At 41.9% G+C, this 20,011-nt stretch overlaps 2 long non-coding RNA genes across 7 annotated transcripts; both read left to right on the forward strand.

Annotated features, from left to right (window-relative positions):
- The first annotated feature begins 1,094 nt into the window (after positions 1-1,094).
- LOC131701883 (uncharacterized) lies at positions 1,095-9,155 on the forward strand. 5 transcript variants are annotated; one of them, XR_009309129.1, is made up of 6 exons: positions 1,095-1,565; positions 3,959-5,409; positions 6,058-6,312; positions 6,855-6,983; positions 7,783-7,928; positions 8,380-9,155. It is a non-coding gene; the product is annotated as an uncharacterized LOC131701883 (long non-coding RNA). The 5 variants fall into 5 exon arrangements; XR_009309127.1 differs by lacking the exons at positions 7,783-7,928; positions 8,380-9,155 and adding an exon at positions 7,320-7,753 and having other exon boundaries at positions 1,098-1,565; positions 3,959-4,198; positions 4,360-5,409; XR_009309128.1 differs by lacking the exons at positions 7,783-7,928; positions 8,380-9,155 and adding an exon at positions 7,320-7,753 and having other exon boundaries at positions 1,098-1,565; positions 3,959-4,198; positions 4,363-5,409.
- An 8,856-nt stretch (positions 9,156-18,011) lies between these two features.
- On the forward strand, positions 18,012-19,754 carry LOC131701860 (uncharacterized). Of its 2 annotated transcripts, XR_009309071.1 has the most exons (3): positions 18,012-18,059; positions 18,382-18,527; positions 18,979-19,754. It is a non-coding gene; the product is annotated as an uncharacterized LOC131701860 (long non-coding RNA). The 2 variants fall into 2 exon arrangements; XR_009309070.1 differs by having other exon boundaries at positions 18,012-18,527.
- Positions 19,755-20,011: the final 257 nt, after the last annotated feature.

The following is a 20,011-nucleotide window of genomic DNA, read 5'->3' on the forward strand; positions in this document are numbered from 1 at the left end:
CTAGTATCTTGTAATCCACGCAAAGGAGGCTGATTGGGCGCCAATTCCGTAGATCTTTAACTTCCCCTTTCTTATGAAGGAGAGTAATTACACTCTCCCGCATAGAAGGGCCCAACCGCTTCTCCCTGTAGACCGCTCTGTAGACCTCCGCTAAATGGACTTTTAGCGTGTCCCAAAAAAGATGGTAATACTCACCCGGGATGCCATCTGGACCTGGCGTCTTACCGGTGTTCATGGTCTTAACCGCCTGGGTGAGCTCCTCCAGCGTGAGTTCTGGGTCCTTCTCCTCCTCCTCCTCGTCCCGCACTGAGTCAGGCTCCAACTGGCTCAGGAACCACTCTATCAGGGTGTCATCTGTAGCTTTGATGTTATACAGGTCCCTATAGAAGTTCTCTACCACTTTTTTCACTCCCTCACTATCCTCTACTATCCTCCCCCTGCTGTCGAGCATGGAGGACATCAAGTGCCGCTTCTCCCTCGTTTTCTGGAAGAAGAAGCGAGTACACTTTTCGTCTTCCTCCATTTTTTGCACTTTTGCATTGTGCATGACCTTTCGTTGTTCCTCCCTACAAAGCGCTGAAAGATCTAGCTTGGTCTGGGCTATCTCGTCGCTTACAGGGAACCCCCGAAGCTGAAGCAGGCTCAGACGCTGGAGGGCAGCATTCAGGTATTTATATTTGGCCCTCCTTTCTTTTGCTTTCCTCTTGCCTGCTGCTATGAAATAACCCTTAGTTCTCATTTTGACCATCTCCCACCACTCTATAGGGGAGTTGAATAGGTCACGCAAAGTGGTCCACTCAACAAGCCTGCTCTTATAGGCTGCAGCTATGGAGGGGTCATCGAGTAAGGAGGTGTTTAATTTCCAGACCCCTGACCCCATCTGGGAGGTCTGAGGGACCTGCAATGTTACCTGCAGGAGCCTATGGTCAGAGAAGAAGACGGCCTGGGTGTCTACTGCCGTCTTTGTAAGGGAGCTGGTATGCAGGACGAGATCTATACGGGAGAAGGAGGTCCCAGATGAGCTCAAGATTTATGCGATCTGAAGAGAAACCAGAGTATGCTAATATCAACGTGCAGTAGACAACCTACTCATATTGTTATTGTAACAAGGGACGGTTAGTTGTTTTTTAAACGAGCATTTTAACGTCTACGTCTTGAGAAAAACAGCCAAAACAGCATACAAGTACTGTATGTTGACATTTAGATTTAAATATGATATTTTAAAAGCATACATTTCATAAGAGGAAATTAGATTCTGCCAAAGTGCATTATGGGTATGCAAATATGATCCAACCCTGCAGCGCGGTTTCCACCCAACAGTATTGCTCAACCCCAAGGTATTCGTTTTCCGTTTCTATTTTTTTGTCCCTCTCTATTTTTAGCCGGTTTCAAGGATTTCCGCCCCGTACAGAGGATCGCCTTCAAAAAGAAGACGAGCGTTCCCACTCCAGCGCCGTGTTGGTGTCACTTACACTCCCAACTTCTGCTGTCTGAAGGAAACCCGACTCCACGGAGCCGACTAGACTCAGCAGAAAGACGAACTGAATGTAGAACCACCTTTCAAGGTACGTTTATGCAAATATTCTGTCAAAATTAAAACGCGTTATTTAATAGTACATATACTGAGCATCACAAGAAACTGATCAGTATTATTACACATTTCATTCGAAAAAAAACAAACAAAAAACGAGGTATATGATGGACATGATGACAAAATGCCTGCTGCTCAGCAAAGGTGGCCACACGCTAGTACTACTAGCCTGTGAATTTCACAGTACCCCCTGTCCCCCCATAACCATACAGTACAATGTCAATTGTTAAACAGCACATTACAATCTTACTGCACCTGCTGTAAAACAGAATGTGTCATTCTAGTGAATTGTATCTAAAGTTTCTTTCGATGCTCAGTATATATCACGATTCTAAAAGCAGATACAAATAAACCCAATGAGAAGGGTCCGTGTACATTCCGGCTAATCGTTTTTGCATTCTAAATCGGAAATCAGAAAACCAGAAAACGACTTTTTCTATTTCGGTTTTTCATAAAAACAAAAATCGACCCGTTTTTCATTTTCCAATTTCTGAGTTTAAATACAAAAACTGATTCAGGCTTGTTTCCCATTTTTCATATTGCTTTAACGAAGTATTCGAAATGGAATGATCTGTAATACAAAATTAAATAATAGACAATTAAAAAAAAAAAAAGTACTAATGCGTGCTCTACTCGTATCGAATGTGTCTCGTTGTTATGGCAGCAGTGTAGCGTAGTGTGGTTAGTGCTCTGGACTCTTGATTGGAGGGTCGTGGGTTCAATCCCAGGTGGGGGGCACTGCTGCTGTACCCTTGAGCAAGGTACTTTACCAAGATTATTCCAGTAAAAACCCAACTGTATACATGGGTAAAATAATGTGATATCTTGTAACAATTGTAAGTCTCCCTGGATAAGGGTGTCTGCTAAGAAATAAATAATAATGCCGTTTTCTGCATCAGTACATTTATATCTATGGCTGGCGATGCACCCCCCAAATGAAACAAATTGGGTATCCGTGAAAGGGGAGCTCTAAACATACGTGAGCGTCCTGGACAAATGTGCTGTGATAATATAATCCAGTTAAGTTTATAAAGTTAATTTATAAAGCAGGATATAAATATGAAGAACCTTACCTGGATTTTTTTCCCTTTATGTGAAGGCTTATTATTTTTAGTATTATTATAATGCACTGTACCTGAGTGATACAAGGATGATTATTATATTAACTTAGTGTAGCCCTACGGCTGTATTGTAATACAGTACTTTGTAACAACTGCTAAATTAATAAATAAATAATGTTGGTAAACAGAACACTTCCACGACAATAAGCACAGGCGCGAAATTATTACATCGTCATAACAGCGGGACACAGAGAGCTGGCCGTGTCTGACCTTTTTTTAAAGGTCTTGAAGGAGCTACATAATTTTTAAGATATTAAATGTTGTGGAGTGTTTTCATGCTGCAGTGGGGGGTTCTTTTGTAACAGAATACGGAGAAGGGTGGGGGTGAATTCTGTTTACAGTTTTGCACTGTATCGCAGTTCCGTCTTTTGTAAGAGCTGCAAACCGCAGGGAGAGAGGACATGTTAGCATCTTGAGCTTGCCATAGGATCACTAAAGGGGGCTGGCACGCTTGGTTGAATAGGTCTGGCCCTCTTCCGATACGTTAGTATATCTATCATTGTTTAAGTGTGTCCCTGTTAGAGAAGCATTAACATATTTTCTGCGAAGTATTGTCTCTCCAGATATCTGCTTGAATAAAGACTACCTTCTGTATCACCGACTCTTGGAGATTGATTTCATTTTCCGTCCCTGCAGTCTGTTATTTATTTTTGTATTAGATTATTCCATTTCGAATACTTCGTTACTAAAAGCAATATGAAAAATGGGAAAACAAGTCTGAATCAGTTTTTGTATTTTAAACTCAGAAATTGGAAAATGAAAAACGGGTCGATTTTTGTTTTTATGAAAAACTGAAATAGAAAAACGAGTCGTTTTCTGGCTTTCCGATTTCCGATTTAGAATGCAAAAACGATTGGCCAGAATGTACACGGACCGAGAAGCTCTATAACAAAAAAAAACGCGATGTAGAGCTTAATGCGGTGTAACCTGTACCTTCGATGTTTTAGACTTTTTATTAAACCACTGTTCTATGCTACTGAAATGTCATCAACCACTATTACTATCATAAAGCTCCCAAAATCCTTTTAGATGCTACTCCTAAGTAAATGTCTGGAATTTAGTTTGGGATTGTTTTGCAGTTAGTGATCCGTTCGGCTTTGTGTTTTGCTTACAGATGCTATACAAAAATAAAACCAATAAAACACCTATGCTGCTTTAGTAGCAGCAAAATACAAGGTTGTGTATCAGTGTTTAAGATGTTCGCTAGATTCACATTTATTACATTTGTGTTCTGTTTTATGTCAAGGTTGTGACAGCAGTTGTGAAGGATTCAGAAGACAGTTATTCGAATCTTATCCCACACTGAGTGAGGGTGGTGGATTTTAACTAATGAAGATTTCAGGATCTATGAGAAGCCAGATCTTGGCTGTTATTCCTTGCCCTAATGAGGGGTACTCAGCAAAATATTTAAGGGACCCAGAAACCCAAATTTGGCTCTGTCATTATCTATGTAAGGCCGCTACAAAGAGGTCTTAATATGGATCAGGTAAGAGCTTATTGTTTTTTTCTTTGATTGTTTCTTAGTGCTGGTAAATTCTTATTATTCATCCATCTTCTTTGGTGGGTTTTCAGGGTTCCACATGTTCATTCAGCTGTAGTGTAACATTGCATTTGCAGTGAATGACGTGTCTGCTGCAATTCATTTAGTAGGTTCCTGGGCTGTCCTTATCCACTGGGCCCCTGATGAAGTGCCTCTTTTGTGAGAAAGACTTTTCCTTCTCAGAAATAAAGTCACAGTGACGGCTGTAGCAGCAGGTATAGTGTTTTTGTTAATGTAATTGGTCATTGTTAAATACAGTACATTAACTATTTTGAAAGGTTTATTTGCAGTAAAATGATGAAATATGCGTATAGTGGTTTTCAGGAAATGTTTATGCTAATGTAGTCTTACAAAAATAAATGTATTGGTCTCGTTAAATGTTTTCAAAATGAATAAAAGCTGATTGGCTGTGTTTTGATGTAATATAATTTAAGTCGTGGTTATAATCATTGTTTTGCTGCACTTCATGGATACATATGTCAAGTTCTTATTACCTGTTGTCATATACCAAAGGAACTTTTTGATGAACATTCTCACAGTGATCTGACAATGTGTTGGTCCTGCATATGCTTGTGATCATTTGTCCTTAATTGTCTTTGTTTTGCTGTGTCTTCTTAGTTAATTACTTCATGTGAAACTTATGGTTTAAAATGTATTGTCTTCAAGGCCTTCATTTCAGAGCACAGACAGTAGTGTAGTGGAAGGAGTAGGTGAGACTCAGAGTTCAGAGGTGCCCACTGCAACAGTAACTTGTGTGCTGCTGAATTCTGATGAGCTGCTACAGGAGTGTATTCCGGATAGACCAAGTGAAATAATAGACAGCAATAGGGATGCAGGAGTAGACAGGGCAGTCTTCGTTGACAGCAGAGAGACTGAGGACGGTTTGTGAATTAAATTATTTGAATTAATTTTATGTGTTGAATGAAATAAGCTGACACCTTTCTGTTTTTCAATGGGTATGTTTTATTTCTTTTCAGAATGTGAAATCATGGCAAATTTGTTCAGGGAGGCTGTATTGAAGCAGCATGGAACTGCTAAACCACTCCATCTAAGAATGGATTTGCGAGACCGCATGGAGAATAGAGAGAGGGACATTTTGTCATTTTATAAAATGTCCAAAGTAGAATGGGCCTGTCCTTTAAAATGCACACTTGAAGGTATTTGAATGGAATTTTACTCACTCTCTTTATTTTTAAGATTTTAATCATGGTTTCATATTTTAATGTTCTGAGTTTTCCATCGGCGATGCAGCTGTGGGTGAAGGAGTGAACAGGTTCTTTTTCTCCACAATTATATCAAAGCTTCAGTTTGGTTTTCATCGTAACTTGCTTTCTATAAAACAGGGTTTTTAAATGATGTTATTTAGAAATGTCAGTTTATATTAATTTGCTCAAGAATATTACAGATCACAATGTATTTGTAATATTCGTCACGTGCTTGTGGAAAAAATCTATATGCTTTATCGGTCATATTTTTACTTTTTATACATCACCAATCTAACAGAATAAGGATAGACTGTATAGTGGAGGCATCCCATGCGCAATGGTTTTAGTTAATTAACTGGCCAAGGACATCACTGTTCAGGTTATTTATTCTAAGAGTACTACAGAAATCATTGTTTGTTTCCATTATTGTTTAGTCTTGCATCTACACACTGTGCTTTAATGTTTACAATTGTGGAAATAACGCCTAGACAGTATGAACTTAGTGAGCAGTGCATGTTTTGTCATCGTCAGAGTTCAATTTTTTGCAGAAAATAAAATGTGATTTGATTCTTATTTATGTTTGATTTCTTCCCTCCTTAGAAATCACTGACAGAACTTTTAATGTTTGAAGGAGAACCTGACCATTTAATTCCCTCCACATCTGAGTTCCTTCTCGAGAGTGACATGTTTCACGTTGCTGGGCGAATGATTGGACATTCTTTCCTGCACAGTGGTCCAAGCTTAGCTGGATTGAGTCCCGCAATTATCCATGTGTTGCTTGGAGGTGCACCAGAAACCGCCAATCTGGAGAGTCACGATTGTCCTGATATTGATGTTCACGAAACTGTCAAATTAGTAAGTAATGTATGCATAATTTCAATGGCTGAAACTTTTATTGTCTGTTCTGTATTCTCTCATTTTCTGTGCCTCTGAAAATTACTAACAAGCACTCTTTTGAACAGAATTGTCCCAAATTCAAGGTTGTAGGCTGGAGACTGAAATGTACTGAAGTGTAAATCACTGATGTAGAGTGGGATGATCTCCGTTCCATGTGAACAACTAAGAATGGAATGTGGAGCTAAGCCTGATTAAGTTTTCTGGGCTTAAACAACTAATACAAGTGTCTTTCATGACATTAAAATAAAGTCAAGCTATTCTAAGGGTTGCATTAGCTAAGGAACTAATGACGTATGATCTAATGCATTAATAATTAACTAATATTGAGTGTGACAGGTTGATTTCTGTGATATCTGCATATATGTAAATGCATACGTTTATATTAATACATTTCTTACTTTGAATATGAACAGTGTTGAAATATCTGCATTACTGTGCTTTGTGTTGTTTTCCATAAGATGGGTGGTTACTGAAGGTGTGTGTATTTGTTTTTATTGTAGAAGGAGTCCAAAGCAGTTCTCAGTGAAGAAGACACAAGCATAATACTGCAATTGGCATTAAGCTGGGATCTTCCAGGGATGGCAGAAGAAAATCGGCATTGGCTAATGGACAAACTCCTCCTTCACGCTGTAAGTAGGTTTGTTTCGTGCATATCCATGTTCACCTGCTTAATTCGTCACATTAAATTCTTCCATGTGTTTTAGACATTGATAATGAAAAGTGACCTATAAAATCCGCTGGATTGGGTTCCTGAGTGGCGCATTCGGTAAAGGCCTCCACTAGGAATGCACGGTGCGCTTTACCACTCTGAGGTTGCTGGTTCGATCCTGTTGTTCCTTTGCCGGCTGGGGATGGGAGTCCACAGGGCTGTTTGACCACCCCTGACCTACAGTTATGCATTTTAAATTGGGTACATTCTTTAGTTTGCTTTTTACTCTATGCTATATTCTTCTTATTTGTGGTAGGTTATTGTAAGAACAACTCGACAGGTTAAACAGCTGAGGAAAGGACTGAAAGAGACATTGGTCTGGCCTCTCCTGAAGGAAAGAAGTGATATTATTCCACTGATGTTTCCAAGGGCCTCTGACACACTATACACCTCCCAGGTGTGTTACATTTTATTACATGTTGTTCCCTAATTAAGTTTTGAATGCCTGTGGCAGTGTGTTACTGTTTCAGTGTTTTGATAATGTGATTTGCTAGTTATATTTCTAATTCTGAAGTTTATATATTTTTTGGTGTAACTGTGAAGCTCATATACTAGTATGTTTTGGTCTACAATATAAAACCCAGCTTGTATAGAGCTTTGAGATGAAGCTTGTTATTGAGCAATTTCAATATTGGAATTGAACAAAAATGGCCAATAAGGTTCAGCAAGAGATCCCCAGCCGTGCATTCATTTATCTATTCATTCTTTTTTTCCTCAAGATGATCCTTGAAAGAATCACCTGGCCACACTGAATGTGGCGGAAGATGATGATGATGATGATGATGATGATGATGATGATGATGATGACTGTTCTCTTGAGACTAAATGCCGTATCACAGGCTTCTTCAGGACATTCATTGAGATGGTATAATTTAATCTATTAATCATAGCCGTGTATAATTTTATTTTAACCACCCAACTCATTCTTACCTTATACGAGAAGGGACAACTTCTTATTCTTCATCACTCAAAACAGCATTTGCCACCACTTCATATGTAATATTCCTATACAAAGAATACATAAGCTAATGTTCACACTGAAAGGGAGTGTAATGAATAAGAATAATCTTGTAGACGAATAACATTTTGATGTCACTACTGTGCTAGTATGATTTTTTTTTTTTACGACTCAGAGCACAAATACAGCCTTCATGTCTTTTATATGCAAGTATTATATGTACATAGGTAGATAATACGTAGCACATTATAATCAACAAAAGTAAAAATATTTGTTACTTTTCAAAAAGCTGACTTGACAGTACTCAAGACCCTGTGAAATTTGAAAAGAGGCATTTATTTATTTTTCACTTTTGTAGCATCACCAAGAGCGCTGATTGATCTCCTCAGATTCTGGGTTGGATGGGAGGTCCTCCCGAAGGAGCTGTCTGTTGAGGTCACAGATACCAAACTGCCCAAAGCATCCACCTGTTTCGAAACCATTAAATTACCCAGACACGACTTTCACTACTCATCATTTGAGGAGGATCTTCTTTCCTGTATACATACTGTGGACACCGGCTTTGGACTTGTCTAATTTAGAATTCCGCCATGAGAAATCTGTTTGAACTCCTTCAGGGGCCAATTAAAATATACAACATAATTGATTTGACAACTAGAAATATAACATGACAAAGTAAAAAAAAAAACATCCAGGTTAATGTTCTGCTATATTATTATTCTTATTATTATTATTATTATTATTATTTATTTCTTAGCAGATGCCATTATCCAGGGCGACTTACAGTTGTAAACAAAAATACATTTAAGGAATCACAGTACAAGTAATAATACAATTATGTAAATACTAAATGTACTAAGAAAGAAATTCAAATGAACGACTGGCAATTTTATTAGGCCATTTTATTATTTTGATTACAATAAATAATGCACTGATTCTCAAAATGTTTCTTTTTTTGGGGGGGGGGAACAACACTTTTTTTTTCTTTTAAAATACTTGCTTATGTTTGTGAAAACATCTGTTAAATATCAACATAAGCACAGGTACTATTGTCATTTATTTAACAAAGTCAGTGCTATGCAGACTCAGTGACAAAAAATACAGCTGTCCCAAACAATAAAAACAATCGTCAAATTTGGATGTCTGTTTCTTTATAATTAATTTTTTTTTGCCAATGTTACGTCCATTTCTCACCCAATTTGTTTTACCTGTCACACTAACAAATTACAGGAACTGTTGAAAAAACAACCACTAATAATATAAAAATCATGATTTACCTTATATACCTTGGTAATATTGTGAGGTATTAGTACTTGCGATTCGGGCTAAAAAGGAGGGGTGGATACAAGAGAGAGACACGGGAAGTAATGTTAAAACTTTACAATGCATTAGTAAGACCTCACCTAGAATATTGTGTTCAGTTCTGGTCACCTTGTTACAAAAAGGATATTGCTGCTCTAGAAAGAGTGCAAAGAAGAGCAACCAGAATTATCCCGGGTTTAAATGGCATGTCGTATGCAGACAGGCTAAAATAATTGAATCTATTCAGTCTTGAACAAAGAAGACTACGCGGCGATCTGATTCAAACATTCAAAAAAATGATACCGCCCACTCGCTTTGACGCGTGCGTAACGAAATGTAAAAAGCAGTCGAAAAGGAAATGCAGTGGCAGAAATGTAAAAGCGAAAGCGCACAGTGAAATGCAAGTAGCAGAAAAGGAACTGTCGTAGCAAAAATGTACGTGTGAAAAGCAAAGTGGCAATAGTGAAATAAGTCAATGAATAAATAAATATATAAACAAATAATAAATGAATAAATGTTGAAATACAAAAATCAACAAATAAATAAATACATGCCCCTTCTTTCCACACAATTGTGTAAGGGACATTTCAGTGCTTTTTCTAAAGACAGAGCGAATGTCACTTTCTAAAGACAGAGCTCGGCCGTTGCTTTTTTTTAAATTGCCTGGAATATTTATTATAGTAAAGGCGATACAGCGAATGTCACTTTCTAAGCCCCGTCCCTTTTGATAGATGTATGACCCTACGTTCCGTCCCTTTACATCTTTTGATTGATTTATAACCCAAGCCCCGCACCTATTGATTGATTTATGACCATAAGCCCCACCCCTTTCCACGCCTTTTTAATGGTTTATGATCCTTAGGGCCTGCCCCTTTTCCCACACCCTTGAATGATTTATGACATTTAAGCCTGCACCTTTCCCCATTCTGTTGAGTGATTTATGACCCTTAAGCCACGCCCCTTTCCCCACACCTTTTTGAGTGATTTATGACCATTATGTCCCGCCCCCTTTTTCGACATTAACCGGATATCCGTCAAAAATAGCCCACCCCCTAAAAAGGCATCTGTTGTGCCCTAGTTTACATAGAAAAGAAAAAGAGTGTGTGTGTGTATTTTTCTTTTGACCATGTTCGAGTCCCTCCGAAACAATAACCTGGGTTATTGACAAACAGAGAGACCCTAAGCATATTAAAGAGTTTCATCATCAGTAAAAAAATATATATTAAAATATAAATGTAAGGGCAGCTGGCTCTTTGAGAAACCACTACAGATGTAATACTGCTGCCGTCGCAACATGGCGCTGTTGTGCAGATCTGTGCTTAAACTTAATGTATTGAGCTGAAAACTAAACCAAAGGGAGCGGGAAAACAGTGACCGTGTATAACACTGGTACTGGTATGAACAACAGCGCCCATTTACCGTACTAGCAGTACATACTGCAATTCTATTATTACACAACAAAAGGAAGCCCCGCCAAAGCAGGGCATCAAAAAATTAGTTGAAACTCATAAATGTTCCTCTCCACGGAAATCTTTAGTAAAATACTCTTTTATTGAGATTTTACATTTTTTTACATTTACACCCATTCGTTTTTTCATTCATTTTACATTTCTTTTAAAGATGACATTCATGCATACAGACATACATTTTGTTTTAAAAGCATTTAAAACACATTTAAAAACACCAAGACAATTGTGCTTTGTACATGGTTAAAACAGACACAGATTAAAATCAACATGAAAAAAACCTGTGCTGTTTTAAAAGTGACTGGAAAAAAAGAACCATCTATAAAAAACCAGTGCTTGTGAGGGCCGGGGAGTGCTCTCTAAAAGTTCAAAAGTGAACATAAAACTATATTACTAAAACAGGGACAGGGGAAAAGGGACAGTGTGTGGAACAGTGAGTTAAAATTCTAAAATTTTAAAACACTTAAAATGTAACTTTTAATAGTTTACATTAAAAATCTTAAAGATACATAAAACAAAACAAAATCAAATAAAACATTCAACATAAATCAAATAAAAGTCCATAAAACTGAAACAAAAAGACTACATAAAACCAGGGCACCGTTCAAAAACGGTCATGCCAGCTAAAAAGGGCGGAATGCTGGCATGACAAAATAAATAAAAGGCTTAGCGGTGCCCCGTAGTCCCGCTCCTAGGAGCTAGCGGTTCCAGTTTTTTCCCTTATTCCATCTTCACGTCCTGAAGTCCGGCGATCCTCCACTCCGCGCAGGCCTTGTCCTTCCCGAGGGTCCGGATGTCCAGAATTACAAAGTCCTTGATAAGAGTTTGTGCCCTTCTGGTCGTGGTGATAGTGTCTAGCTCCTGCTTGTGATAGACACAGACGTTACGGCCTTCCCACAGGATCTGCTTGACAACATTGATGACACGCCAAACGCACTTAGCTGTGCTGGTAGTGATTCCTCCCGCAGGCCCATAGAGCACAGTCTCAGCGGTCATCTTGGCCGTGTCAGCAAACCTGTTTAGGAAGACAGAGACAGAGAGCCAGACACTGCCAGCCACATCACACTCCCAGAAGATATGGGCTGGTGTTTCTCTCTTGCGGCACTTTGCATAGGGGCATGTTTCTACTTGGGCTAGTCCCCTCCTGAACATGAACGCTCGAGTGGGGAGTGCACTGTGGACGGTGTTCCATGCTATATCCTTCTGGACATTACTGAGGCAGCTGTGAGACACATTCTCCCAGATTTTTTGGCTTTGGGTGAGGGAGAAAGTAGCTACTTTTTCAATTTCCTGGGAACCGGCAAGATATTTAGTTACAGCCTTGTATTCCCAGGAGGCCAATTTTGCTTTATCTAAGCCCAATTTATATATAGTGTCCCTTAAGGTTCTATAATACAATGGGGGGTCCCAGGAGTACGGCACGGTGTTATCAATAGTGCAGAGGCCCAAGGCCCTGAGACAGGTGGCAAAATAGAAACGATTCATGTAACATACCTTCCTGTCCAGGGCCTGGATGTTCTTGATAGTTTGCGTGAGCCCCTGCACTCGGGTGAGCTGCACAACGTCCGGGACCCCCTTACCTCCCTTCTTGTCGGCTTTACTCAGGGTGGCTCGCTTTACCCTCTCCATCTTGCTGCCCCAGATAAAGCGGTGGATAATGCGGTCCACCACTTTTTTGGTGGTCCTGTCTGGGGGAAAGATTTTCCCTACATAAGAGAGGATGGGGAACAGTATAGACTTGGTTATTAATACTCTACCCGTCATTGTTAAGGATCTTGTGCTCCATCCGCCAATCTTTTTACGGACCTGGTTAATGGCCGCCGTCCAGCTCTGGGCCCCCGAGCTATTGTTCTCGAAAATGAGGCCCAGAATCTTGATTTTGTCCTTTTTGACAGGGTACATGTCCGACAGTTCCCTATCTACCTGCCAATTTTTAGACACGTAGACTTCGCTCTTGGACTTATTAATCACTGCCCCGGTCGCCGTGCAGTACTTCTCAAGGATATTACTAATCCGAGGTACCGACGATGTGTTGGTGCAAATGAGTGACACATCGTCCATATATGCTGTTGTTTTGACCTGGACCCCGTTGGATCCAGGCAGCTGGAAACCAGTTATATTGGTATCCCTACGAATTGCCTGCAGGAGGGGTTCAATGCACACGACATATAGCAGTGGGGATAGTGGGCAACCCTGTCTGACCCCTGACTGGATAGATATTTTACCAGTCAGGTGCCTGTTCACCAAGACTCGGGTACTAATGTTTGTATATATGGTTTTAACCCACTCCCTAAGTCCAGGAGCGAATTTCATCTGGTCCATCACTTTGTACATATATTCATGGCTTACCCTATCGAACGCCTTCTCCTGGTCAAGGTTGAACAGGCAGAGGGGATGGTTCCGTTCTCTAGAATAAGCCAGAATGTCCCTTGTTAACATTAAAATATCCGTGATGGACCTCCCTGGGACGCCACAAGCCTGGTCAGGGCCAATGACCAAAGGGAGGTGTACTTGTAGCCGGAGCATCAGAGCTTTGGCTAGTATCTTGTAATCCACGCAAAGGAGGCTGATTGGGCGCCAATTCCGTAGATCTTTAACTTCCCCTTTCTTATGAAGGAGAGTAATTACACTCTCCCGCATAGAAGGGCCCAACCGCTTCTCCCTATAGACCGCTCTGTAGACCTCCGCTAAATGGACTTTTAGCGTGTCCCAAAAAAGATGGTAATACTCACCCGGGATGCCATCTGGACCTGGCGTCTTACCGGTGTTCATGGTCTTAACCGCCTGGGTGAGCTCCTCCAGCGTGAGTTCTGGGTCCTTCTCCTCCTCCTCCTCGTCCCGCACTGAGTCAGGCTCCAACTGGCTCAGGAACCACTCTATCAGGGTGTCATCTGTAGCTTTGATGTTATACAGGTCCCTATAGAAGTTCTCTACCACTTTTTTCACTCCCTCACTATCCTCTACTATCCTCCCCCTGCTGTCGAGCATGGAGGACATCAAGTGCCGCTTCTCCCTCGTTTTCTGGAAGAAGAAGCGAGTACACTTTTCGTCTTCCTCCATTTTTTGCACTTTTGCATTGTGCATGACCTTTCGTTGTTCCTCCCTACAAAGCACTGAAAGATCTAGCTTGGTCTGGGCTATCTCGTCGCTTACAGGGAACCCCCGAAGCTGAAGCAGGCTCAGACGCTGGAGGGCAGCATTCAGGTATTTATATTTGGCCCTCCTTTCTTTTGCTTTCCTCTTGCCTGCTGCTATGAAATAACCCTTAGTTCTCATTTTGACCATCTCCCACCACTCTATAGGGGAGTTGAATAGGTCACGCAAAGTGGTCCACTCAACAAGCCTGCTCTTATAGGCTGCAGCTATGGAGGGGTCATCGAGTAAGGAGGTGTTTAATTTCCAGACCCCTGACCCCATCTGGGAGGTCTGAGGGACCTGCAATGTTACCTGCAGGAGCCTATGGTCAGAGAAGAAGACGGCCTGGGTGTCTACTGCCGTCTTCGTAAGGGAGCTGGTATGCAGGACGAGATCTATACGGGAGAAGGAGGTCCCAGATGAGCTCACCCAGGTAAAGGGAGGCACCAGGTCCTTACCTGCATCACACAGGGAGAAATCAGATATTACGGAGGACAAAACTCTACTAGAGCGGTCGTTGCGTGGCCTGCTCCGGTCTACGTCCCTCAGAGCACAATTGAAGTCACCTGACACGATGACGGGTACGTTCCCCAGCAGGAGTGGACGCAGCTGTGGAAAAAATTGAACTCTTTCGTTTTGGTTAGTGGGTGCGTAGACATTGACCAGTCTGAGGGGAGTGTTGTTGTATGTCACATCCACGCTCAGAATTCTACCAGGTTCTACCTCCCTGCTGCTGCGGGAGGTAATAAATGGGTTTTTAAACAGGATACCTACTCCGTCGGCTCTGGCTATGTTGGAGCCCGACCAGAAGGAGTCCCCCAGGGTCCAACTCTCCTTCAGGTCCCTATAATCAGGGCTCGACGAAATACCGCACTCCTGCAGAAAGATGAGATCTGCTTTCAAGTTAGCTAGATAGTTTAGTACATCAAATCTTTTTTGTGTCTCCCTGATGCTCCTGACATTAACAGACACACATATCAGGGCCATCAGGGTAGCTAACAAGAAAAGGAGTCGCTGCGTCCACCCCATAGCGACTATGATTGGGAGGTCGGGACACTCTTCCTACTCTTAGCTCTACGCTTGCTTCGAGGGGGCTTGGGCTTATTTGCAACTCCCATCACCCCTGAGAAGGTACTCACTGCTGCCTCGTCCAAGAAGGCACCGTCTTTATATGCACAGTACGTGGAGTTGTTGGGGCTATTCAACTCCCCACAAGGTAAGTCTGGTGGAACTTGCTCAGGGCCCCTCGGAACGTGTGGGTCAGCTTTGTCCTGGGGGGGGGTTATGACAGACAGCATTCTTTGGCTGTTACCGTCTGTTGAATTGGAGCTGTTAGCAGACTTCTGGCTTACCGCGTCCAGGGGTATTCCCATGTCCTCCAGTGCTGTATCTAGGAGGACCTCTAGGGGGCCCCTGGTTTTGCCCATACAAGGGAGGGGGTCAAGGATGCTTTGAAGGGAGGCCCTTCGCTTGAAGAGGGTCATTGCTACCGAGGTACTGCTGGTCAGGGAAGGTGTTGACCCCGACCTCTCCCTCGGTGCATTAGTGAACACCTCTTCTGCGAGGTGTGCTAGGGTTTGTGCCAACGACTGGGAAGGCTGGCTGGGGATGCCCTGGCTGGCTGCTACCTGCCCACTAGGCGGCAGTGTAGCCGTCCCACTCGCCTCCGTCTCTGCCTGCGAGGGCAAGACTGGGGACTTTGTGTGGACATTAGCTGGTTTTGGATCTATGGGGGCCACCTGCAACTTGCTGTCTTTGATCCTGATCTTCTTTCTTTTCCCCCCCTCGTCTCTACCCTTTCTTTTCCCCACCCTCTGCTGGTTCTTCACTCCCTTCCCCTCCTTCTCACTCTCACTTTCACTGTCGCTTTCGCTTTCCTCCCCCACGGACTCAATCCTTATGGCGTCATAACGAGAGCCGAGGGGGAGTGCTGGCGCTGAGAGGGCCCTACTCAGGGGGGGGCCGCTGCTGGGTCCGGGCTCCCTCCCTGCCTCGTGTTCTGCATCAGAGGAGCTACTGGAGGAGCTAGTGGAGTAGCTGTTGTACTCTCTCTCTGGGCTGGGGGAAGGGGTCCTCGTAAAACGGGACATGTCTCGGGGGCGGGGGGGTGAGGGGGGTGCTGGTGATGATGGTGGTGCTGGAGTCTGGGTCTTGGATACTGTTGGTGGTGATGTGGACTGATCTTTGTTACTTGCTCCCTCTTCCTGCTCAGGCCTAGGCTTGTTTGTGTTTGCCTTGCTGGCTCTGGCCATGTTGGCATAGGAAGAGGGGCAGTCCTTAAACAGGTGCCCCTTCTTTCCACACAAATTGCACTGCCTCTCTTCTCTGCAGTGGCTGGTCTCGTGGGGGGCGCCGCAGTTCCTGCACTTGACTACAGTACACGCGGCCGCCAGGTGTCCTAATTCCCCACATTTCCTGCAGAGTTTTGGCATCCCATTATAGAATACCAGCCCTCTGTTGGGCCCTAACACTATGGAGTTTGGAATGTGGCGGACGCCTCCAATGCCCGATGGATCAACATTAAGGCGTACCAGCCACTTTCTGGCTCCTGTCCAAACCCCATCTTCGTCTGTAATTTTCCTCCCTTCTGATGACACCCTCCCATAGCGGTTAAGCCATGTTGTAATATCATAGTCGCTAACAGCCTCATTGAAAAATTGGACAGTAACAACTTTCATTTCTCTGTCTGTCAGTGCATCCACACAAAATTCTTTGTATGGAGCGAGATATTTATTCTCCCCCCAAAAGGACCACATTTCTTGTAACTTTTGGGGGTTCCTAAAACTGACCTCAAACACTTCCTTAAGCCCTGGCAATTTCACCAAACAATTCAAGTCAGAAGGGGAAAAACCCATACCCCTCTGAAGAATGGTCCGGCTGAACTCCAGTCTCGTCAGTCCTGGTTCCGTTTCCTCTTGCTGGGTCCTTGTGAAGCGCACCGCATTGTGCCTCCTAGTCTCCTGGGTTGGCCGGAACGCCATCCTTCAGCTGGCTCCTCCGATTGGGGTGGGAGAAGCCTCTGGACGTCCGGGTTGTCTCTCTCTACGGAAAAGAAACAACGTAAGCAGCAAATCTGGGCAGTTGAAGGAACTATTACTTTAGTCCCTGAGGAGATGGTCGCCTCGCAAGAGGGACCCCCTCCCCAGGTGAACGGTGTCCTTCCCTGGCGGAGTAGGGGGCGCTGCTTGGCACCGAGACCACGTAGGAAGAATCGTGGCTGTGACGCCTCCTCGGGGTCCGGGGCCGCCCTCTGCTCCTCCCAGATGGCGCCCTCTGCTGGGCGCCTGCTGCTCTCTCGGTCTGGATCTCGATTACAATCAAGGGCTGGGGATGAGGTCGTCTAGGTCATCAAAGGGTCCTCAAAGGTCGTCTGGATGGTAGGTCCTCCTTCTCTCTAACTCCAGGAACGTCTGGAAAAGCCTGAAAAAGAAAAAAACTGGAACCGCCTGAAAAAGAAAAAACTGCTCTCAACAGTCAACAAAATCTTGAAAGACCCTCGGCCTGGATTGGGCAAGCCAAAACCAGACTGAGCATTAGTCTTCCAAAAAGTTGCCGAGCTGAAGAAAGCCAGTCAAAAATAAAAAAAAATTCTGTTCCTCCTCACCCGAACAAACCTCTCACAGACCCTCGGAGGGAGCGGGCAATGCCACTACCCTCTAAGCCTTAGTCTTAGAAAGATTTATTCGAACTGAAGAGAAGCCAGAGTTGTCAAATCAATTGTCAAATCAATTATGTTGTATATTTTAATTGGCCCCTGAAGGAGTTCAAACAGATTTCTCATGGCGGAATTCTAAATTAGACAAGTCCAAAGCCGGTGTCCACAGTATGTATACAGGAAAGAAGATCCTCCTCAAATGATGAGTAGTGAAAGTCGTGTCTGGGTAATTTAATGGTTTCGAAACAGGTGGATGCTTTGGGCAGTTTGGTATCTGTGACCTCAACAGACAGCTCCTTCGGGAGGACCTCCCATCCAACCCAGAATCTGAGGAGATCAATCAGCGCTCTTGGTGATGCTACAAAAGTGAAAAATAAATAAATGCCTCTTTTCAAATTTCACAGGGTCTTGAGTACTGTCAAGTCAGATATTATTCCACTGATGTTTCCAAGGGCCTCTGACACACTATACACCCCCCAGGTGTGTTACATTTTATTACATGTTGTTCCCTAATTAAGTTTTGAATGCCTGTGGCAGTGTGTTACTGTTTCAGTGTTTTGATAATGTGATTTGCTAGTTATATTTCTAATTCTGAAGTTTATATATTTTTTGGTGTAACTGTGAAGCTCATATACTAGTATGTTTTGGTCTACAACATAAAACCCAGCTTGTATAGAGCTTTGAGATGAAGCTTGTTATTGAGCAATTTCAATATTGGAATTGAACAAAAATGGCCAATAAGGTTCAGCAAGAGATCCCCAGCCGTGCATTCATTTATCTATTCATTCTTTTTTTCCTCAAGATGATCCTTGAAAGAATCACCTGGCCACACTGAATGTGGCGGAAGATGATGATGATGATGATGATGATGATGATGATGATGATGATGACTGTTCTCTTCAGACTAAATGCCGTATCACAGGCTTCTTCAGGACATTCATTGAAACGGTATAATTTAATCTATTAATCATCGCCGTGTATAATTTTATTTTAACCACCCAACTCATTCTTACCTTATACGAGAAGGGACAACTTCTTATTCTTCATCACTCAAAACAGCATTTGCCACCACTTCATATGTAATATTCCTATACAAAGAATACATAAGCTAATGTTCACACTGAAAGGGAATGTAATGAATAAGAATAATCTTGTAGACGAATAACATTTTGATGTCACTACTGTGCTAGTATGATTTTTTTTTTTTACGACTCAGAGCACAAATACAGCCTTCATGTCTTTTATATGCAAGTATTATATGTACATAGGTAGATAATACGTAGCACATTATAATCAACAAAAGTAAAAATATTTGTTACTTTTCAAAAAGCTGACTTGACAGTACTCAAGACCCTGTGAAATTTGAAAAGAGGCATTTATTTATTTTTCACTTTTGTAGCATCACCAAGAGCGCTGATTGATCTCCTCAGATTCTGGGTTGGATGGGAGGTCCTCCCGAAGGAGCTGTCTGTTGAGGTCACAGATACCAAACTGCCCAAAGCATCCACCTGTTTCGAAACCATTAAATTACCCAGACACGACTTTCACTACTCATCATTTGAGGAGGATCTTCTTTCCTGTATACATACTGTGGACACCGGCTTTGGACTTGTCTAATTTAGAATTCCGCCATGAGAAATCTGTTTGAACTCCTTCAGGGGCCAATTAAAATATACAACATAATTGATTTGACAACTAGAAATATAACATGACAAAGTAAAAAAAAAAACATCCAGGTTAATGTTCTGCTATATTATTATTCTTATTATTATTATTATTATTATTATTTATTTCTTAGCAGATGCCATTATCCAGGGCGACTTACAGTTGTAAACAAAAATACATTTAAGGAATCACAGTACAAGTAATAATACAATTATGTAAATACTAAATGTACTAAGAAAGAAATTCAAATGAACGACTGGCAATTTTATTAGGCCATTTTATTATTTTGATTACAATAAATAATGCACTGATTCTCAAAATGTTTCTTTTTTTGGGGGGGGGGAACAACACTTTTTTTTTCTTTTAAAATACTTGCTTATGTTTGTGAAAACATCTGTTAAATATCAACATAAGCACAGGTACTATTGTCATTTATTTAACAAAGTCAGTGCTATGCAGACTCAGTGACAAAAAATACAGCTGTCCCAAACAATAAAAACAATCGTCAAATTTGGATGTCTGTTTCTTTATAATTAATTTTTTTTTGCCAATGTTACGTCCATTTCTCACCCAATTTGTTTTACCTGTCACACTAACAAATTACAGGAACTGTTGAAAAAACAACCACTAATAATATAAAAATCATGATTTACCTTATATACCTTGGTAATATTGTGAGGTATTAGTACTTGCGATTCGGGCTAAAAAGGAGGGGTGGATACAAGAGAGAGACACGGGAAGTAATGTTAAAACTTTACAATGCATTG

The sequence above is a fragment of the Acipenser ruthenus genome, chromosome 27, assembly GCF_902713425.1.
Source record: "Acipenser ruthenus chromosome 27, fAciRut3.2 maternal haplotype, whole genome shotgun sequence".
Lineage (NCBI taxonomy): Eukaryota > Metazoa > Chordata > Actinopteri > Acipenseriformes > Acipenseridae > Acipenser > Acipenser ruthenus.